The following is a 23,298-nucleotide window of genomic DNA, read 5'->3' on the forward strand; positions in this document are numbered from 1 at the left end:
ACAGTGACTTGCCTTAATTAAAAGGCTTCCGCTGTAACGAGCCTCTGGCTGCTGGCTCTAATGTGAAAAGAAAAGTGAAGGGTTTGTAAAAGCTCGATGACGCAAGCGGCACACAATGAAAGAGCCAAGTGTGAGAGTGATGAAGGGCATGAATTCACATGTGCTTCTCTCACTCAGACACCACGCACACACATCATTCAAGGAGATAACAAAGTGATTTGTACATTAGGGACAGTACAGAAAATCTGGCCATTGCACTTACAGGAAGTGAAATGGAAACCTAATATGAAGTTGCACGCACAGCCAATACTTTTTAATAGGGCCGGGTTCAGAGCCTCTGCCCAATGGAGTGCCCAAAGTGAGATTTTATATGGAGCCTCCACCATTGTCCATTTACATATCAGAATCAGTTTTAATGGCCAAGTACACATAGTATGCTAAATAACATGTGACCCAGTTGACATGCGTAACAAATTACAAATATGAACAGAAACTCAGAAATACATAATAAGTAATCTTACCACAGAATAAAAATCCTGTAAAAGGATGAATGAAATTATTATGGTGATGAATTCGAAATACTTGCATGTGGAAATGCTACATTAAGCACATACCTCGGGTTAAATGTTTCCAATATATAAAAACAAATCACAGCTTTTGCAACTTATGAATGGGAACCATGACTTTGTCACAGGTCAAAAACATTTTTAAGTTTGTTAGGTTTAAAAAATATATACATAATCAAGGAACAACTTGCAGCGGAAGACATGGAGCCTAATTGAATCCGAGTGAAGTGGTGCACTTTCAGTGCATACTGTACATGGTTATTCATTATGCCAACGAATTACTTAAAAGAGTACCTGCAAAAAGTTTACATATTTCAAATTAGCTCAGAATCTAACCTAATAGAACGTCAAAAGCTGCCTGGAATGGATTATGTTCAATTTATAAGCGTTTACTTGAATTTCATTTTTTTTTTTAAGTGTATCGGAATGCTCCAGAAAGACAACCAAAAAATACATACAGTAAAACAGCACCATGAAAATGAGACCCAAAACAACTTTAATTTAAAAATTCCATCCCCACTTTGCCTGGTCCACACAAGCAGCAATTTTTGCAGCAGTATTAAGCTGTCACTTGTAAGTGTGGCGTCACAGACTCCAAAAAGTGGGACGGGGGAGCGAAATGGAGCCGACGGGAGACTGTCTGAGCAGACTGTGAGAGTGAGCTTAGTTAAGTAAGATCTCACTCTGCTGAACTGGAAGTGGAAAAGAATGATAATTAATTCAAAATAATTTAATCCTAGCTTTACAGCATGCTGCAAATGACACTTTTTGCACGTGTCCCTGGAATTTATGTAACTGTTGCTTGTCTCTGAAAACCGTCTGTTCTTTGTTCAGCTGGCAGACGAGCCGCTGCCTATCAGCTTACCCCACCCCTCTGCCTCTTACATAAATAAATAAAACATTAATGAGGCCCCCTATTTATCACTCCTCCTTTCTTTCTCCTAGTCTTCTCTCTCTCAGATACCAACTTTCTCTCTTCCGCTTGTTATCGTCTATGGTGTGCAAAAGGAAAGACGTCAATAGAGCCCGTCACAAGGCCATAACCAATGCAGGAGACAGAAAACCAAGCAACAATTTGGGGAGAGAACACACAAACACGCACACACACAAGTAGCAGAACACTTCAGAGCCTTTGCAAAATGAAACATTCAAGTAAAAATCTATATCCTAGTTATAAAATATATATATTACCATACGAAAACACGTTTCATGACTCTCTGAACGATTTACACATTACCGTTGCGGACCTAAATACACTTTTAGCACTTCTACTTCTCAGTAATTAGAGTACGATAAGTGAAATACACGGAGAATGAGCAAATGCATAATGCAATATGTAAATGGACCAAACACGATACAATATTTAGCCTGCACACTGATGTATGAATATGTATTACATATTTCTCTCCACGTACCCAAATCAGTCGTCGACATGGAGAGTCACAAAATACGTCGCACAACATTTCGAGATACTACAGTAATGTGCATAATACTAAGCTCATCAAGTATAAGAAAAACTTACAATGCTTTATCCAGAAAAGGTTATAATTATCTGAAAAAGAAAGAAGCATAAAAAATTAAAATACACATAGAAATAGATCTCTGTTCATCCATTTTGGTTGAAGATGGAACTCACCTACTGTATTTCCATTGTGCTTAAACCTAATTGGTGGGTCTATTATTAAAGAGTCATGTTTGCTAACTTGACAATCAGTGGTTTGGAATTGCAAGGACGTGAGCTCAGTGTTGCACAAATGGCTGTGTATTTTTTCATTTTATTTTTTTTTTAAATAATGTGAGGCTGACATTGTGCATACGCAGATGCAAATCTGGGGTAATGTTTTGCTAAGTGTGTAATCCTTTTAGTTTTAGTGTTTGTCACGTGAAAAAAAAATCAATATGACATTCCAAACCTCAGTAGTGCATGTGATTTCCACAACGGGGTAGCCAAAATATTTCAATAGTTGCAGTGGGTGTACTACTGTCGTCTGGATTGGCTTTAGCTCGCCTGTGACCCTGAAAAGGATAAGATGGGGGAAATGGATGGATGGATAGAGATCAACATCTGTCTGTGCTGCAACAATATCAATGATCTTTAATTCTGGCAATTTTTAATTTTTGAGATGGTTAAGAAAGACTGGCTGCATTGTGGCAGGTAATTTCAGGGAGTGGATGTACACTTACTGATGATATACTACCACCCTCTTGTGGAAATCTCTTATCATGTCAACATGTTATTTAAATGCAGGAAAATAAATATGCTTTGGAAATAAATACTGTATATCTATGAGTCAAAGACGAGACTAAATGAAGGATATACAACTCCTGGGCTCAAGAGAGTGCTGAACCCATGTTGAACGTGATTTGTATAAAGTTTTACATTGCAAAATCATACCTAGTGAACTTAGAGACAGAAAACATCTTATTTGATGACAATTTTTACTTTTGTGTTCTAAACATATAAAGCAAGATAATAAATTGTTTAAAGATTTAACATCTAAGTTTATGAATACTTGCTCTATTGGCAGATTTTTTTTCTTGCTTCCAGAAGGTAATTTTTACAGCATAAAGGAATCTATTACATCAGAACATTACATGGTTAACAGTTATTAAATAAGTATGATTGGTAGAGTTAAGTGCAATAGATTAAAAGTGACTCTTCACATCATCATCCCCTGTGCCCACACCTGTATTGAGTTCCTCAAACCTGCATTATGTTTTTATTTCTTCTGGGTTCTGAAGTGTGTAACTGTCATATTGTATTGTAACTTGAGTACAGCATTAGAGAACAATTTGAAATGTGTATATTTTTTTCCATTAATGAAAAAAAAACATACAGTAAAGTGCCTTTGTTAAAAATATACGGTATTGAAATCAAATATTAAGCACATGATGCATTTTTTAGATTATTGCAAGAAGAAATAACACAACCAAACAACAATGTTACCAAGGGAATATTTACACAATGTAAATTTACATCACTAATAAGTTTCAGCTTTAATTAGCTTCCACAGTCTTGTCCTGGCTCAAATGAATAACATGTATTCATATCGGGAATTACATAATAATTTGTTGATAATGGGATGTCACGTTGATTTTACCATAATGTAATGTAGTCTTACAAATAAATGCTAGTGAAATTGTTGTATATCAACTATTTCATTGATGACAAAGACCTTCGGTGTATGTTATTTTGTAACTAATTAAGAGGAAATACTGCATTATTCTGATGATCAAGGTGTGAAAAATGTTGTTTTGTGGCAAAAGTATAAAAAGCATCAAATTTACTTGGAAACCATGCAATAATGTTAGATTTCAGAGCAAAAGACAGTTTTCTAGTACGATCATGCATTGTTTTCCATGATAGTATTGCATCTGCATATGTGCATGCGTCTCTTTGTGCTTTCTGCATGTGCAGTAGGCAAAAAAAAAAAAAAAATCTTTATTTTATTTCAATGAGACAGTGCAGGGCCATTGAGGTGGTGGATTTTGATGACTGACCCAAGATTTGTGCCTTCAGGTTTTAACTCTGCTGAGCAACCTGCAGTTTATCACTGTTGTGTGAGATGAATAACACAGAAGGATGTTTGTGTCATGGTGATGCATCAAGAAAAAAAAAATCCAGCTCTTTTTATTTTTTGTGAAAGTGGGAAAACAGTATTTCAAAAACTCCAGCTAACATTTTAGGAGAAGATTTTACATTTCATAATGTCACTGGGGAATGTTTACAGGGAAATTGATTGAAATGCGATTTGAATTAATAAAAATCAGCAAAGCTGATCGATTATGCAACCATAACCTAATTCATCTGCAATGAACGAGCACAGAAAAAAGATGCCTTGTGGTCTAATGAAAAACTCGTCTCCATTATCCTTTCAATTAATAGCTTCATCTCCTCTGTCTGGCACAAATGCATGTCCATTCGCATAAAAACAGCACTGTGTGTTGAAGACAGAGAGTCGTGAGGTCAGACGTAGGATAATTGCCAAATTAAATCAGATTTAGGCCTCATTGTCCCTTAGCTTGTTCCTCTCCACAAATAGGATGAAAACGTGAGACACATGTATCACAAGACTGGAATATTTTAGTCCATTTCAATTGAATAGAGGCTAAAACAAACACACACGTGAGGACACACACACACACACACACACGTTTATGTCTGCAATAATAATGACCCTATTTCATTTGAAGTAACTACAGGTGGCACTGTTGTTCTGTCTTTGCTGAAAAAACAGCTGACAGTGAGAAAGTGATCAAATCCCAACAGACAGTAGGTGGGAGTGGAGGTACATTATACAAGCGGTTGGTTATTTATTTATTTAAATTTTAGCAGACTCTCCAAGGGCTGCAAACTCCATCTTTGAGACACATGGGGGAAAAGATGGCAAGAAGAAAATCATACCATAACCTGAGATGGCTCTCTTGCCACACATGTCGCCTCCAAGCGAGCGAACGGAACGAATTGGGGTGTCAGGACTGCAACAGGGATGAGGGTTGGAGGTCAGACAGAAGGGCAGAGTGTGAGAGGAGGATTAAAAGTGCTGGAACACATGAGGCAGGAGGGATCGCAGTCGAGGGCTACTATCAAGCAACTCGGGCTGCAAGCGTCAACAAGGGGTACATGGGGGAGTCTTGTTTGCTCTTATCTCGGCATTAGACCGCTTTGCCGCAGTAGGTGTACACAGTAATCTCATTTAACTGCATTATTAATGTCTTTTGATTGCAATGTGAATGTCACGCAATCATAATCTGACAACCTCTGCTCCCTTCGCTTGATTGTATAGTAAAAATCAAAGCAGTCATTGTGAAAATGCATAATCAAATATTAAACACCATATACTTTCTTGCTCATGCTACTTCCTCACCAATGCTTACACACTTTGACACTTTTCATAATGCGCTTTTATTTTTATGCACACGAAAGACAATTTGTGCAGTGCACAGACGGCAAAATCATAAGAGCTGTTACGATCCATGATAGTTTTTTTTTATCAAGTGTCTCACATAAACAACTGCCCCCCCGTCACCTATGCTTTTATGCCAAGAATCTGGTGTGTGAGCTATGTTTTGCGATTAACCGAATTTACCCTTTATCATGTAATCTTGCTGCTAATATGCATGGCACAAATAGGCTAATGTGATAACTAATATTAGACAATCCCCGAGAGTGAGAATCTAAAAAAGGTGAAAGTAATGAAGTGTATTGAATGTTCTTATTTCACAAGACCCCACATTAAAATCCTTTTAACTGAAACACCCCAAGACTGGAAATCTTACCTTGGATCACCAGTAAGATAAATAACAATGCAACAGGTGATGAGGTCAAAAATTGTAAATCGTAAAGTTGTACATTACTTCTAAATATGATTTCACCCCATTCCTATAGGAGGCAGTCATGCAATTACCTGTATTACTGTGAATCCACTTATATTTGAAAGGAAGTCCATCTTTTTTTAGATTTCTACTGCACTTCGTGACTCCTTGCTTAGTCCTACAAGATCTTTGTTTATCAAATATGGCAGCACAAATATAAGTATTGGATTGGGATCTCTGAAAATATTTGATGTTACTAATGTTACACATGCAGCGACATAGTATTAGTCAGGCTGGGACCATGCAACAATACAGGAAATCTCCCAAAGGCTGAGATGATGCATGCACTGTGCAGACGGTGCATTGTGACAGCTAAGATTTTTGGGAAATATTTCTGGATCTAAATCTGGATTTGGATCCATGCTAAAATATCATGGTTTCTTCCTTAGCACACTTTCCACCAATTCAGCAATCAGCGGTAATTAATGTCTTCCACTTATCTCGGGTCGGGTCCCAGGAGGAGTATCTTGAGCAGGGAAGCCCAGTCTTCCCTCTCCCCACCCATTTCCTCTAGCTGTCCCGAAGGAATCCCAAGCTGTTCTCAGGCCAGCCAGGAGACAGTCTCTCTAGGGTGTCCTGGGTCATCCCTGGGGGCTCATCCCTGTGTGTGACCTCATTAGGGAGGCATCTTGGAGTCGTTCTAAACAGATGCACAAGCCACATAATCTGGCTCCTCTCGATGGTGAGCCACTTCAAACATGTGCCTAAATGGCATAAGAACCTTTTCAACATTGCTGGATTTTACATTTAAGATTATTGGTTAATAGCAAGACCTCTTTGGAAATTTCTGTTTGAATGGATGATCCAATTGGAAAAAAATGTTCCGTTCAACTTTGGACTCTGTATTTGTGAGTATCAGTATGCACCAGGAATCTAAGGACCTTTGTGCTTAGATCTTTATACCCTTGTTAGTTTCACTCTCCATTGTTCAGTCCAGATCTTTGTTGACCTCATGAGCACAGTCACCACAAGAATGATGTCATTCCTTGGTAAGTGAACCTGATTTTGCCGCTTGTACCTCAGTAGGACAAGACACTCTCACAGAAAATAATTTCTTCTTTTTGGAGGTATTCACAAATTGCCTCAGAATTGCAATTGAATCCTCATGATGTATTTTAACGTTGTTTGGATTATTGTTTTTTTTTTTTTTCCAGCGGTGAATGCCATTTTAATAATTGCAATAATGCGCATCGATGAAGGGAGAAGCCTCCGTGTTTGTGTGTGCAGTATCTTTTGAGCGGGCCATTAATTTTCATTAAGTGCTGTCAGTAAGGACCATTAGCCAGGCTAGAGAATAATCACCTCCCCAGAGAGTTTGTGACACAGGTAAGGGTTAATAGAAACAGGCCACCTTAGTGACACAACACTCATCATGCTCGCATGCACGCACATGGACATTTAAACGCGCACACACACGCATACCTGTTTGCATTTGGCAATCGCTCATTTCATATTCCATCATTGACTGTAAACTCGAAAACCCTTAAGTGAAAGGCCAACCGATATGGTTATTTATCACTGTGTCCACATGTGAGGACAAAATTGAAATGACACTTTAGTTTGGGGAAGGCTTTTGCCTACCATACAAATTAAATCAAGAGAACGTCATTGATCAACTCCCACGAGTAATTTAATATTGTGTTTTTGTTGCACAGAGCTTTACAAAAGTGACAGAGGTCTGTTCAGACCACCCATTGAAGTGGAACAACTGAGGTGTGGAACAATTTTACGTTTAGCTTTGTATGACTAAATATTGCAAATGGTATTAGATAATCCTGGTGATAAAATACAAATGCATACAACATAATATTTTTTGAGTTAGCGTTATCTTTCCATGATTTCATCACCACATAAAGAGAAGATTTTGATAAAATAAATGCAACTTCATTTTTGAAAAAGTGTCTACTGTTCCAAAAGAATCAGTACCAGCTAGTTATTAATACAATACAAACAAAAGAAGACGATAAATGGTGTTGTGACTGAGATAATATGAGAATGTTTGCTACTTGTGGCTGTGATCGATTGGCCACTGTCACTCAAAGTGAGCTCCAGCACACCTTTGACCCTGCTGAAGATAAGGAGTATAGAAAATGGATAGATGGATAGATGGATGGATATTTAGATGCTCCTTTCACCACAAAAATGTGTATGTTGTGCAAATTTATCAGGGTGATGGATCTAGTAATTCATTCTGTATTTGCTCTCTGTTTGGTATTTGCCATTTGGCAGTTGTATCGAGCCATTATTATCCATCAATGTGTCAACCACTTTGTAAGGGGAGCAGCTGTCCATAGAAGGCCAGCCAATTGGTTTGATACAGGTGAAGAGAGACGTATGATTGCCTTAACAAACCTATCACTCTCTGGCTGCCAGATGGCTTTGGCCAAGGGACACAGGACCCAGAACAGCCCTTGACTCCTTTCACCCTCTGAGGGTTTCACCAGTTTTCTGGCTCGGTTTGGCCAGCTTTCCTTAAGTTCATGACAGACTTGGCTTTCCTTTTTCCTTTCTGGGAACTCTAATAAATACACTCAGAGGCCCCAGTGCAATGCTGTCCGACGCGAAGTCCAACAACGGGTCAACAGTCCAGCCATCTCTATCGGGACACTCAACTGACTGGAGTTGAGAAAATTACTCTACTATTTAAATGCTGTAGGTGATGATTGCAGCAGTGTCATTTTTCTTCCACCCATTTTTTTTTTATAACACTTGAAAGAAATTTGTCAAGGCTTTCACTGTCACACAAACAATGTGTCACACACAGTGCTGCAACAAATCCTAGGATGCACATTACAATTTAAACATCGCTGTTGCATTTTTAACATCACAATGGGATTTATCACAGGATTTTGTTCACAAATTTGTTACCAAGGAAAAGAAATGTCAGAGTTTCTGCCAGCAGATATCATATACAGGAGTAAAGGTAAAGGCAGAAGGACATCTAACGAAGCAAAACGAGAACTCAGATTGTAAAATGCTTAGTAAGTAGGCTCTGGCTTATGAGCACATATCCCCTAAATTTCTTCATGGTTTCAGGATTTATTAATCATGTAAAATGGACTCCTAGTTTGTGTGTACTGTAACCCTTGTTTAATCACTATGTGTACCAATTTAGTCTGATCTGCAAACAAATCTTTTTTTATCTGCCAATTTCCCCGAGCAAAGCAGCCCGTATGTTTTGCCAATTGAATCATTATGGTCTGGATGCTCAGTTGTCAATTAGCTGAATTGTATTTTGTATCTGGCCTGATTTCCGATCACGTGTTTAGATTGGGAAAACTCTAGTCTTTATCACTCTACAACGTGTTGAGGATAACATTGACTGGTCGTGAATTCTATTTTTAGCTTAAAGACATGGCAGAGTCACACGCAGCAACACAAATGCACTGAAAATTTTAATTAAATTCAGTGCATGCACTATCTGTTATCAATGAATATTGATTATTGCACACCATTCTTGCATCCTGTATTATATGTAGACATATATAGTTTACATTGATTTGACTTTCATTAGATTGGTGTTGACTAATCTGAAGTTGTTCAAGCCATGATTGCCTGATGTATTTTTTATATGGTTTTCTCTTCAAACAGCCCAAACTTGCAGTTAATACACCACAAATAATGAAATAGATTACTGTAATTATTGAACTGACGTGGCGAAGAGAATTGCTCAGATTTTTCCCTGGTCACGTGATACTGTTTGGATGGCCAACATCAATTGAATCGGTATTTTGTTTTCTTGGCAACTTGAGGTTCAGCTTCTCCTCACAGAAAAGACAAGATGGGGAGAACACAAAGACACAATCAGATATTGTAAGACTAACACACAAAGCATATTTCTCCAAAATAGCACTTAAAGTACCATGCGATCTCTACAGCTCAATCTACTGATGCAAAATGGCTACTGGGTGAGAGCCCATAAGAATTTTAATCATTTTAGCCACGCTGCATGAATCTATACCATACTCCCTTATTTTCTCTCCACTCCTGCGGTTTACTGATTTTTATAAAGACCTTGTGTTTGTTCGCCATGAGCTGTATTCAACACATTTTCAGTTACTATGGCTAAAACCCCGACATTTACTATTTTTTAACCAAACTAGGCCAAAAAATGTCTGAGGGCAGATTTCACATAAACTCTGTTTGAAATGTTTATTAAGCTGTCCTCGGAGCAAGTATGATACAATTACAATAAAAGGGAATATGCCACTCTTCTAAGGTAAACTTGTGTAATGTATATTCCAAGTTATATTCTTGGCAATGAAAGAGAGCAGTTCTCATTTAAAATCTAGGTCATTACGAGAGCTACGTACTCGTATGTCTTTAGAAGTTTGAATTCCACACCTGTTTCTCTGTCATTTCATCATTGTGGGTCCTGCAATAGAAAGCAAAGTCAGCGGAAAGTTAGAATTGAAGTTTTATTTTTTGCACATATGTTCCCTGTAGGTGGTGACTGACTGGTTCCGCTTTGGGTATTGGACCAGAACTGTGCAGTTGTTGTTTTTGTAGCAATTTCAGTTTTTTTTTTTTTTTTTTTGTGATTTGACTGCATGGCTTATCCCCCAGGCTACAAAACACAGAGCAGGTTTTTTGGTTACAAATTAAAATGCATTGTCATCATTTTGATGTTTAACGCTGCGTGAGTTTGATTGAATCACAACTCCATGACTACATAGGCATGCTTGTTTTACCCCCCGTGCCTCTGCATAGCTATAAATTCCCAACTTAAGGTTATCTGTCAACATTAAAGCAGGCAGACCATAGAATTGAAAGCCGCCTCTGTTGTTTGCATTGGTTTGTGTTTCAGAAAGATAATGACAATGTCTGTTGGTGTTTGTGGTGCTAGAGAGACTTAATGCATTTTTGATTACTGTATTTTACTTTTTTCCCATTTCTCACATCACCGTTTTCTTTTAAAATTATTTTCCCATTTCTTAGAAAATTGTATGCGTTAAGAAAGGACTTTATTATTTTTACACTTGGACTGCTGCTAAATTTAAATTCCAACAGTAAGCTTTACATTTTTGTACAGATTTTTTACAGACCTAAAGACAAGAATGCAATTGTTTGATAATGTAACTAATTTTGTTTTCTTAAATGTCTGGATGAAAATTACCATCAAAAGTAGGTATCTTTTTGATATTCGTCATTAATCCATAGCTAATGAGTTGCAAGAGAAAGTTTCACAATATTTACCTTTTTCTGTTAGTGTTATTACAATATTATTGAAAACATTTAATGTGTGATAATCAAACTAAATGAGTAAGTACAGTTATTTTAGGATCATTTGATAACAAATGCCAAACTGGTGATGTTAAAAACAGAAATAGGCAGTTCAGTTTGTGGTTTGCAAATACTGTTCACTGTGCGAGGAAGAAAGATCTGGATGGAAACGTCTTTGTTCAACCTTTGAACATCCTTTTCCCCTTTCTTTCATCACTTATGAATGTGTCATCCATGTTGAGAGCTTGATAAGGGCTGTAAACAGAAGTGCTCAAGCAATTATGCTCCTGCTTGTGTCAAGTACAGTATATGTAGCACTATTTTGTAAAGTAATGTTAAGTATTGTTGGATTCTAATTGCCTTCAGAGGTTCTGTTAATGTGCAGTGAACTGTCAAGTTGTCATAGTGGGACCTAATGTGACATTTTGTTCTTTATCTTTGAGAACAACACTAAAATTGAAACCTTCAAGTAGAATATTTCATTTTTAAAGTCCATTTTTTTTCTTTGTTGTGCTTCATCACTGCAAAGAACAATTACCTGTGAGGCCACAGTCTAAAATTAAATTGAAACGTGTTCATCAAAATAAATCCCATCCATCCATTTTCTAGTCCTTACATGGGTTCAGGTCACAGGGGCAGTAGCTTTAGCAGGGACATCCAGACTTCCCTTTTCCCAGCAACTTCATTCAGCACTTCTGGGGGGAAGCAGAGGCATTCCCAGGCCAGCCGAGAGAAATGGTCCTTCCAGCGTGTCCTGGGACGTCTTTCCGGTTGGACGTGCCCAGAATACTTACCAAGGGAGGCATCCGAATCAAAAAAATTCTTTGACATCCATCAATTTTCGGTACTGCTTCTCCTCATTAGGGTTCTACTGAAGCCAAGCGCATATATTTTTGAGTGAGAAATAGGTCGCACCCTGAACTGGTCGTGAGCCAATCGCAGGGCACACACACAAATAATCATTCACACTCCCATTCAAACCTACAGGAAATTGAGTCTTCAGTTTTTGGGATGTGGGAGGAAATCAAATCAGAGTACTTGGAAAAAATCCAGACAGGCATCGGAAGAACATGGAAACTTCACACAGGGGAGGCCAGATTTGACCACATCTTCCAATCTATGAGACAGATGTGAAAACCAATTGTCCACTGTGCCACCACCAGGTGACAACTCATTTTTATTATAACAGTTTGAAAAATGCCCGGTAGAAGAAACCACCTCTGCTGGCAATTTTTATGCAACGTAGTGGTTCTGAACTGTTGTCACCCTAGGACCTGCATTTTCCTATCGTGGCCCATGCCACTTTTTAAGTAAAAAAAAAAAAACAATACTTTTAAAACTAATTATGCCCAAATAACCCCAGCTAAGACAAATACCTAAATAATAAACTCCAACTCACCACATTGAAAGCTGGCAGCCCTAAAGGGGTGTGACAAAAGCTAGCTGGAGGCTGGTACCACCAATATTTGACTCTGTATGAAGCAAAAGACACTAAACACTCCTTTTTTAGTTGCCTTGGGAAAACAACAAATGTCAATCTGAATTCAATCACCCATAGTCCACGTCATAAGCACAAAACAACAAAGCACAAGGCAACGTCTCTGAGCTGTCCAGAGACATGGAAGCATTTTCTGTCTTAATTGTATTAATTCCAATTATTTGTAATTCAGACATGTCTATATTTTTCAGACATGCGTGGATGGTGTAATTGTTAAGGTCATACGTTCATTTCACCATGAGTTTGTTTTTCATCTCAGGATGTATTTATGAGAAAAGATTTTGCAAATGGCTGTTGACAGGGCAGGGGGCATTCATCAAGAAATCAAGCCCGATAAGCAGGGACCAGAGTTAGGGGTTGGAATGAATCCCATTGAAATAAATCAAATCCAAGCTCCGCCAGAAAACCCATTTATAATTCTAACATCACAACAATAATCCAAAGAGAGGAAGCAAACAGGGAAACAAGACAGGGGCAGAAGAGACACGACAGGACAATGGAGTGAATTGTAACTATCTTGAACTTGAGCCCTATGCAAAACCAGAGATTTGGAGTCATGTGAAAAAATAATACCTAGCCACACCACTTCTATGCAGTATATCAAAAATTGTGTCTTTTCGAGGGCCGATATCAGTTTGTCTTCACCTTTCTCACCACTGAAAAGTCAGCAAGAGCAATGGATAGTACTGATTAGACCCTAATCTTGATGTTCAAAATACGGTGGGAGAGGGGCAATGCCACTTTTCAGAGATTTCCATCCAGGGAGACTGAATCCCCCTGTCACCCATTTCAAAAACTGCGACTCGACCAATAGAGTTGTTGTCTTAACTTGTTCCAAACAACAAGTGTTTAGCTAGCTGACCCAAAACAGTAAAAGGGAATTAAAATAAAATGGACTTTAGCTACATTCCATAACAGAGCTTCCGTTTTCTTTGGGGTTCAAGGCAAGTTTCGATGAGGCCGTTTTTGCTTCAACTCTAGGCCTACTGATTGAAAAATTGGCCGTCTTGTAATAATCCACTTTTGAGTCTGCACGCTTACTTCTCAGCTGCTTTCACTTCAGAGCATATGACTACCTCGGGCACCTCCGTCATGACCGAGTCCTTGGCCAAACGTAGAGCCTTCATCACGGAGTGTCCTGTGTAATCCCAGATCAAAGGTCCCAGAGAAAGGGGAATGGATTCTCCGCTTTAACAAGCACACTTTCTCAGATGGAAGAAACTGAACCCCTTTTTCATTTTTTTCTTTATCGGCCTTCTCCAGGCTAGCCAGCTATGTGAACTCAAAAGATAGAGTCTGCAACGATAGTAGGGCCTCGCTCGTAGCAGAACATATAAGAAGATGAGTCTTGACATCTTTGTGGTTGTTAGATGTCAGTTTTCAGACCTTTGATTTCTGTGCCCCAGTGGAACAACTGGCGATAAAAGACTAATCTTTGTCAGTAATCCTAATGAATAAGATATTACACAGCACTCAATTGTAAATACTATATATACACACAAATGTCCATGGAGACACACACACACACACATATTGGGTAGGGTAAGTTATGAAAGTAATTAAGTAAAGTAAATCGAACTGAGGGCGATATAACATCGTTTTGGTCTTGCGGTGAATGAATTGCAGATACTCAGCGTTGTAAGCACAGCATGCAGTAATAGTTTTGTGCTTTGTACAATCGCCGTATTATTATTGACAATTTCAAATACTACAGTTACTACAAGGATTCAAAGGTACTAATAGTAGATTTTATTTTAACTTTTTTGCCAAAGAAGCTCCCTGCTTTGCAAACGCCACATTAAGTATGCCATTATAGACTGAATAATGTTCATTTTTAATTTCAATTTACAGTTTTCATATTATAATTGATTGTCAAATGCACTGTATTTCTAGATGTGTTCATTTACCAAACTCAAGGAGCCTCACTAAGCCATACTACTGCAAGAAGTATAATTGGAGACTGAAAATCTGGCTTTCCTTTGTTTCCTGCCCAGAACCTTTGAAAATGTGATGACTAGCAGCCAGATTTGAAGGAACTAGAGGTCGGATGTGAGTCAAAAACAAGCAAGAGAAAAACATCAGATGTGAGTCAGACGTATCTGAAAGGCATACAGACTCAATGACACATCAAGAATGTTTTTAAATTATTTGGATAACTCCCCAAATCAAATCAAAACCACGTGGATCCCATTATAAACAAACAAACCGGAACATTTTTCTACAGACGTTGTTAACTAATATTAATTTGAGCGCCATCCATTAAAAGACACACGTGTAATGGACTTTTTTTTTAAATTTTATTTCTTCTCTGTCAATTTCTAACAAGAATGAAAGTATTTATTTCAGAATTGGTCAAAAGATTCTGCTCCATTTATTTTTAAGTAGCATTTATGATTAATGTTGTCCTGCAGACTTGGATAAAACAGCTTGCAGGTGCGCTCAGCTTTAAAGCCAATTCGATGAGACGTCAGATTCACATCGCAGCCTTTTGAAGTTTCAAATATCTTACAACTCACCACGTGGGGAGTTAAAAATGACCCCATTCGAGACTGGAAGAGCTTACAGCAGTGAAAGAGTTATGTATATTCCTCAGATTTAACAGTTAAAAAATGGGGGGAGATTTCAGAAGACTTCTGCAGAAACCATATAAAAACACCAGTTCTTTTCCTGGAATCAGAATTGTTGGACATGAAAGCGAGATGAAAGAAGATCAGGCTGTGAATGAGTTTTAGTAAATATTCATCTGCTACGAGGGATTTAAGACTTTGCAACTTGACCTTTGACTCTAGCTACAAAAGTTGAAAGGTGATTGGTTGAACCCTGACTTCAGCTCCCACAGTCATTTTGTGTTAAATCCAAAATGAACCGAGTCCTTATTTGGACACTGGACAGCCATGTCTGGAATTTTGAAGATGATGGGTTGAGAACTGTGATCTGTAAAGTGCTGACAAAAGACCTCTGTGGATGAGACAGACAAAGGTCAAGTGTATTTAGTATCATAGCTTGATAGAGAATACATTAAAAATTTGCAGAGTAAGGCTAATCTCTATTTCCATTCCATCACATTTCCACCTTGTATGACCTAATACCGTAAATAAAGAGGGCACCAATCTTTGACATAAAATCCCCGGCGACATCCCACTAACTTAAATTATCACCTATGAAATTCTGTCTCTGACAGCCGCTGTCATATCTGGAGGACAAACTTCAACAGTCTGTCAAAGCACACTCTTGTAATAGCGCTGACGATTTTTGCCATTTAGTTATCAGTGTTGCAACTACTTGTGCTTGTTTTTATCCACGATTGTTTTCATGTAGCAACTAATCAGCTCCTATCTCGCCAGTGTATTCCTCCACCTGTGCATTTTCTGTTTGATTAACCTGGTTTTGTCATTCTTTGTGTGATTCTTTTCTTCTGACATGGACATTTTAAATGTATTTTCATTCACTGTTGTAGACATGGGTTTTTAAAGTTCCTTCGAGTCTTTTGCCATTCTAGATATGGATCCACCTGCCATTCCTCTCAGACCACCAAATCCTGACACTTCTGGATTATTTGTGTTGTCCTCACCAGGTTAACAAACAAGTAATTTCTTTTGTAATTATGATAAATTAACGTAAACCTAGAGAGTCTACATTTGCTGATAATTGCATTTCCAACATCCACCCCCCCCCAAAAAAAAAGTACACGTTGACTCATTCTGCTTTTGAAGTTCTCCCTTAATGTTTGGGTGTAGAAGTGGCATCAAGAGTGAGAAAAAGTATAAACATTTTCTGCTAAATTGAAAGATAAATCGCACTGTGCAAGCGGCTTTTACAGTGGGGACAAATGGGTGTCAAGGCTCTAGCTGGATGACCTTCAGTGGTTTGAGGCAGACAGCATCTTTTATCATACTCCCATGGCAGATGTAAAATTATAATGAGCTATGGGACAACAAGCACACAGACTGCGTTTCCGAAGATGTTCTGCCCGTATCACCTGTTAATGTTTTTCCATTTCACTGACTTTAGCTCAATGGTTTTCAAAATGGGGGCATGGCCAGGGGGCGCATGGCCACCATGAACTACCATGTTTTAGTCATATCATTTTCTTTTCAAGGGACCACAGTGAAACCCTCCATTTTATTATGCCTCTTTAGTCTGCACCATTAATGTCGGCACTAATGTGAATAGAGTCCTATCAAATGAAGCTTAGTACAGTATTTGCTTATTTATGGTGAATGGGAGATCTATTAGTATAAATTATTCATTGCTACCCTGGGGAATGTTTTTAATGAGTTTAGACAAACAATAACCCAAAAATATAATACAATTAAAGCTGGAGAAATTTCTTGTCTCATTAAATTAATTAAGATATCCTTATTTCAGTCATTAAAAAAATGTTTTACGTAACTTAAGTTGAATTGAATACAGATAAATAAACAGATGAATTTGTAATGGATGGAGTAGCTTCATTTACATGTATTTGTTCTTTACAGTATACAAATCTTTATCACAGTTGTGTTTCAGATTTATATGAAAATTTGAAAGACATTTTTTTTTTTTACCTGCATCGCAATCATTGTAATGATTAGTCAGTTTCGGCAACTCCAAAAACTGTAACGTCTTCGCATTGTGTGATCAGTTTTCTTAGCTGTGAGTAATAGTACTCTATTATTGTATATTGTAGCAAGTTGTGGCTCTGGCATTTTTGTGTCATGTAAACTGGTTTTAGGGATTTTACAATTTTCTAAATGAGAATCAATGAAGTTGTCTGAAAGTCAACGGATGAGCGAGTACCTGAATGTGATTTTTTTGGGGGGGTGGAGCCGTTGCAACTGAGGACGACCGGGAACGTGAGGGAGCAAGCTCGTGTTCTGAGGTGTGCCCAATGAGTAGACAACTGATAAATATATTAATCAAAAAAGTTCTAACACTAAAGTTTTGCAAGGTCAGTAACTTTCTTTGCATACAAGCAAGACACTAAACAATAACTTTTTTTTCATACTTCAATTATACATATAGATTTGAGGTCTAGTTGCATAACTTCCGATGTTCTAATAATTGGTCCATTGTTGTAGTCTGTCTTTGACGTCTGGCAATCTTCTAATGCATTGACTGTTAAAAACCTATAATTCTGATGAAAGATTGACTTGCAAGCAAGTGGGGCTGTTTGGTCCAATAGCCTTTTTGAAATCCAGCCAAGCAAAAACTCAGTCAATTATAAATGAACAAAGATGGAGAGCGGGAGGAAGAAGACTGAGGTTGACAGACATTTTCTTGCCCCTGGAAAAAAAACAATGATCTGTCATGGCTGATGGTTCTTTGGTGATGGGGAAGAAAGGCATGATGACATAGTGATAGAGAGGGGAATGATAGAAAGCACTCTGTGATCATCTGTCAGTAGGAATTTCACAGAATCTTTTTTGCACAGTTCCAACAATGAAAACTTCAACAATTTTCATTTAGCGCTGTAAATGAGATAGAATTATTCAGAGACTGGTAATTCCTTCAGCAGCATCATGTGGTTTACGTTTGGTATGCTGAACGGTGACCACCTGTACCTTGCATGTGACTGGTTGTGCTATAACTTGCCGCATTTGTCCTCCCAGCTACTTGAGGTAATGTGCAACTATAGTTTTACACAATCTGTTTTCGGGAGCAACCAAAGATGATTATATCCAGGCTTAAGGCTTTGTTTGTGTTATGGCCCCGTCACACCATGACGTTTTGGCCGGTGTCCTATAGCGTTTGAGGAAACGTTGATAGTCGCCCGTGGTCGCCGGGATAGCCCCAGAATAGCGTTGTTTCCACGCCAGTGAACATCAATGATCGTTGGGAATCGGCGGAGAACGCCGGTCCAGAAAAAAAAGTTTTGAACATGCACAAAAGTTCTCACCGAGACCAGCGTTCATCAACGTTTAATTTTAAACGCTGCAGTACTTTCAAGAACATCCGTGGAACGTTTTACTCAGGTTCACCGAGCGTTGCACGCGTTTGCCTGTCAGTCGTAACTCTAGCTTTACTTGGTTGTTACTTAATCATTTGCTTTGCAGTGAACGACTCACTGGCAACCTGTCAACGCCCACTGAACAATCCCCTTGCGCACACAGCGTGTAACCAAAGTGAAACGAACGTCGTTTGGTGTCCATTGAGCGTCATTCAAGCGTTTCCCGAACTTCCATGCTTATGGGTATATAAACCGATGCTTTGTAAAAGCAAGGTCCATTTAATATTAAGCTACAGTAGAGAGCACCTACTATGGAAGATCCAGAAAGCAGCAGTTCGTTTTCGCGGAAAAACTCCACCAGACTATCCTCAACAGCCCGGTCCAGGATCCTGCAATCCTTTCTCTGCTTCTTTTGTCTCTTTGTCGGACCTTCCTCACTGGGGTTTGCAAGGTGTTTAGGGTCCCCAGGGGGTGTCACATAGTGCGTGACTTCGCGGACGTGCTCTTCCTCCTGCTGTTGTTTTTCCTCCAAACACATTGCTCGTGATGAAAGAGGCTTAGCTTTCTTACTAGCAGCGCTAGTTGCTGAAGTCCGCGCCCTAACTTTTTTTTCTTCTTAGCGGCATGATGCTCAGTGTTCTAACTCACAACAACTGAAGTGACTATGAACTTTCCAACGTTTTAGTGCCGGTTGCACTGTAAGAATTCCAGGGCAGCAAAACGTTTTTATGTCATTATTCACCCATTGGTCACACGCTCAACACACTCGTCTTACGTTGACAAATTGCTCGTCGCGCCCCAATGACGCGTTTGCACACGCTAATGGTTTTTAGGGGTATCTTATTTGGTCGCAGTTACACGATTTTCGTGCGTTAGACACACTTTAAGTCATGCGTTAAACACACGTTAATCACATGCCACATGTGTCATCTGTGTTTGAGAACGCTGAAAAATAGAACCATTGAAATGTTTAGAGGACGTTGACCAGAACGTCATGGTGTGACGGAGCCTTTAACATATATGTATAAATACATGCTATCCATGGTTATTCTTGCAGGTTTGAGTTCAAACCAGTGAAGTTTTAGACTCGAGTCATACATTTGATGACTTTAGACTGCACAGAATGCTACAAGACTTGGAACTTGACTTGAACCAACCCGATTTTCTTGAAAATTCTTTTACCAAAGTATTAAGAGAGACATACTCTGCAGCTTTCTCTTAATAGCTCAACATGCCAATATTTTCTCAGTTTTCTTAATTACAAGAATTTCACAATGATGAAACAAAGCATCTGAAGTAAGAATAATTATATTGTGTTGTTTTTCCATATTTAAAAGATGTTTCGCAATGGCTTCGTATATGTTTCGCAATAGCTTCGACTGTTTCGCAATAGCTTTGTATAACCAGCAATGTCATAAAAGGATGTTTGGATAACCAGCAATGTCATAAAAAGATGTTTATGTTATATATGATGTTGAGCAAAGCCATTTGTTAAGAACAAAGATAGCGTGGCGTCAGGCGGGCTGAATTGGCCACTCACCCCTCCTTCCGCACACGCTTAGAGTATAAAAGGAGAACTTTGGATACTCTCGGTAGAGTCTGCTGCAGGTTGCGTACGGACGCCTAGCCGGTATTGAAGCTCGCTCTACCTTGGGTGTTGGCTCTCCATCCTATTGGCGCACGGTAAGAGCTGGATATTCTTCTAAGAGCTGGTTGAATATTACTTAGCTTCATACAGCGTGATTTGTGCTTGTGCTTGTGTTACCATTTCTGTGTGGGACCAATAAAGTGCCAATTGTTGGTAGCCAGAAGTGTGTCTTGTCTTCATTTCTGAGTGCCTATCTCCAACGATCCTATTAAAATTTGATACCGAACTCCTGAGCGAGGTATCAGAAATGTTTTAAAACAGCATCCATCCATCCATCTTCACTAGGATTGTGAGGGTGCTGTATCTCCCACAATGGCCATGCACTCCTGAGAGAATAAATCACTGAATTGGATGAGTGTTGTTTGCATACTGAATGTGAATTTTACTCTGTTTTAAAGTTATAATCTATGGGTATAACCTTTTGGTTGCCTGTCATTTCCTAATTGCATAGATAATAGCAGGTTAAAGAGGGGTCTTTTTTTTGGGTCCCTTCCTGCATAGAAATCATCTAGCATGTCCATTTTGCACCGTGACATTTATTGTACTGGGGCTTCATCCTATTCTTAATCACACACTGATTGATCACCACAGATGCTGCCTTAGTAAAAAGTAAGCAATTGCATCAGTGCGACTGCTCATCATTGATACTGATGGCTGGTTGGCTGAGAAATGGCTATTAAATGTCTTGTTGCATGTACAGTATCTCAGTTTATACTTCTTCTGCAAATAGGTGGCCTTTCAATGTTTTTATTTTTTTTTGTTAAATGTCACCTTGATGGTCTAATGAGGATATAAGTCAATTTTAATCTCTCTACAAGTGACATTAAAACAAGAGACTCTAAAGTCCATGATGTAAAATGTTGGCTTGACTTGTCCTCTTCTGACATGTGATCCTTTCCAATCACCAATCAGGACAAAGAAATGAATTTTGAACATAGGGCTCAAAGTCAAACCAGATTAGAATCTTATCTCTTGCTAGAAAAATTGATTATAAAGGAACAAATATCACTCGACTGTCAGTGATGGGAAGCAGAGATACTCTCGATACTATCCACATAAATTCTCACTGTCAATAATCTGAAAGTGAAAATAAAACATAAAAAGCAGGATAAACTGAGCCACTGGAAGGACACAGTTCTTCACAAATACCACCAACAACTTTCTTCTGTCTATGTGAATGTGGTCAGTGTTTTATTTAGCCATTTTCTCTTCCGCTTATGGTCAACTGGGTCACGCTGGACACAGCTATCATCGGGGGTACACAATCAATTGGTCGCCAGCCAATCGCAGGACACTTATAAATAAATAACAATTGGCACACACGTTCACACCTACAGGCAATTTAAAGTCTTCAATTAACTTTCATTAATTGTAGTTGTTATCGTTAACATTCATGTTGGGATGTGGAATGTGGGAGGAAATCGGTGTAACTGGAAAAAACCCACGGAAGCACAGGGAGAACATGCAAACTCCACACAGGCAAGGGTGAATTTCAAAACGGCTCCTCAGAACTGTAAGGCAGATGTCCTAAAGAGTCGTCCACTGTGCCCCTCACCATTTTATCTATAGTTGAAAGATTAAGCTGTCATAGTTTCTTATATAGTATTCTGTATTTCTTTGAATCCTTCCATGTATTACACTATAATCCAGCTCAAGAAATTACTGGTGATTCTGGAGGAGTGATTTATGAGACTTTAGATAGTATTTCGAGTGGACACTCCAGCTCATCTAGCTGCTCAGCGTGCTGATAAATTCAGGCAAAGGGCAAGTCAAGTTCTGCAAGATGATGGATGTTTTGAATTCAGTTGTCCTGTTTGGATTTGAATGTTGATGGACTGCTTTTGAGGAACTGGAATGATCTAAAACCAGGGGAGTTCTCAAAAGATCAGCAGGGAACCCTGAATGCATTAAGCCTTGTAACAAGCACACATGTCAGACCCTTTCAGAGTCTGTAATCATGGGATTTGCACTTGCGGGAGGCTCACATCATATTACTTTTGATTTTGGACTGTTAAAGTGCACGGCTATCTAAGAATCATCAATAGGGCAGGCTTGAACTTTGGAGTTGCAGAAGGACAGAGTTCAAGACCCACAACAGAAAAAAAAAACATTTAAAAATGGCAGCAGGTTGTTGGAGATAGTCTGCTTATTGGCCACTGTCGAGGTTCCTTTTAGCAAAACATCATCTCCACAACCCCAACCCAAGTGGTGCTGCAGTCTTTGTTCTCTTTTTGCATTTCTGCATCTGAACTGTGATCTGTTTGTGTGTGTGGTGTGCAACACAATGTATACATTGGAGTAGGAGTATAATTTCCCCTTGAGGGACATAAATGAATACTCGTATAATAATAGAAAAACTTTGATCAATTTGACACAAAGATTCCATGCAAATTCCTGCTCACGTAGCTCAAGTTGATCGTCCTATTATATGGAAACGCAAAAAAAAGAGAGAAATTTTCAGCTTGAATAGAGTAAATCGTCAAAAGTGACAACAGATAGGCCAATATAAGTGTCTTGTTGTGAATCTGCACAAAAACAAAAAAGTGCCGCTGTTGTATTCCACCACAAAAGATTGGCTGCAAAGCAAACCGTTTGCTACCTCATTATTGCTTTTCACAGCAGACGTTGCACCTCTGTCTCTGCACCATTTTCTCTGGGATAATAAGGCACACATGGCCACCTGAACTCAAAAGCAACTTTCACCTTTGGTGTCTCTTGGAGAGGACAATCATTTATCACCACCAGCATGCACAAGGCTCCACTGCTCATTCACACATTACATTAATTAGGATTTTATGAGAGGTCCTTGCTCTTACTGTCCCGCTTAAAGGTGCGCACCACAGGCATGGAAAGGAGGCAATGCAAATCATATTTATTATGACCACAGACGGGAGCCAAATCTTCAGTGCTTCAAGTGGCGCCATAAGAGTTATTTGGATTGCTACTGTTAAAGCAGAATGTAAATGTACTCCTAGTTGCAGTTAAATGCTAATTTGTAATATTTGTTACTCCATTATCCACAATGTGATTTCCCTACAATATTCACAACTTGACTTTG

At 38.7% G+C, this 23,298-nt stretch overlaps 1 long non-coding RNA gene across 3 annotated transcripts; it reads right to left on the reverse strand.

The window, feature by feature from the left end:
- Positions 1–392: 392 nt before the first annotated feature.
- On the reverse strand, positions 393–14,876 carry LOC133490712 (uncharacterized). 3 transcript variants are annotated; one of them, XR_009792269.1, is made up of 7 exons: positions 11,782–14,876; positions 10,256–10,317; positions 9,596–9,703; positions 4,972–5,045; positions 2,480–2,582; positions 2,089–2,118; positions 393–1,258 (listed from the first exon to the last, which is right to left on the reverse strand). It is a non-coding gene; the product is annotated as an uncharacterized LOC133490712 (long non-coding RNA). The 3 variants fall into 3 exon arrangements; XR_009792268.1 differs by lacking the exons at positions 10,256–10,317; positions 11,782–14,876 and having other exon boundaries at positions 9,596–10,246; XR_009792270.1 differs by lacking the exons at positions 4,972–5,045; positions 10,256–10,317; positions 11,782–14,876 and having other exon boundaries at positions 9,596–10,246.
- Positions 14,877–23,298: the final 8,422 nt, after the last annotated feature.

The sequence above is a fragment of the Syngnathoides biaculeatus genome, chromosome 17 (assembly GCF_019802595.1).
Source record: "Syngnathoides biaculeatus isolate LvHL_M chromosome 17, ASM1980259v1, whole genome shotgun sequence".
NCBI classification, from domain to species: domain Eukaryota; kingdom Metazoa; phylum Chordata; class Actinopteri; order Syngnathiformes; family Syngnathidae; genus Syngnathoides; species Syngnathoides biaculeatus.